Source organism: Psammomys obesus, unplaced genomic scaffold, assembly GCF_907164565.1.
Source record: "Psammomys obesus unplaced genomic scaffold, mPsaObe1.curated_primary_1811, whole genome shotgun sequence".
Lineage (NCBI taxonomy): Eukaryota > Metazoa > Chordata > Mammalia > Rodentia > Muridae > Psammomys > Psammomys obesus.
In genome coordinates, this window is record NW_026596143.1 from 10,045,766 (window position 1) to 10,046,427 (window position 662).

The following is a 662-nucleotide window of genomic DNA, read 5'->3' on the forward strand; positions in this document are numbered from 1 at the left end:
GTGCACACAAAAATTAGCTCTAAAGGGATTAGAAACCTCTGTATGAAACCTGAAATGTGAAAATTTCTAGAAGAAAATATAGGCAATACCCTAAAAGGTGTATGTGTAGGAAAGGGCTTCCTGAATAGGACTCCAATTGCCCAAGAATTAAGGTCAAAGACAATTGACAAGTGGGGCTTCACAAAATGAAAAAGCTTCCGTACAGTTAAGGAAACAATAAAATGAATGAAAAGGAAATCCACAGAACAGGCTACATTTGGTAGATGATTAATATCCAAAGTACACAAAGAACTAAAAAAACCAAAGAGTCAAGGAAAAGGACACAATTTAAAAAAATGGACTATGGACCTTTAGAGAACAGGGAGTTCTCAACAGAAGAAATAAAAACAGCTAATAAAAACTGCAAAGAGTGTTCCTCCTCCTTAACAATTAGGGAAACACAAATTAAAACAATTTGGAGATTTCTCTTCCCCCAGTCAGCATGGCTAAAATCGACAAAACAACTGATAACAAATGCTGGCGAAGTTGTGGGGGAAAGTGAATCCTCATTCACTATTGATGAGGTTGCAAACTCTGGATCGTAGTGTGGAGAATTCTATAGATAGATAGATAGATAGATAGATAGATAGATAGATAGATAGATAGATAGATAGATAGATAGA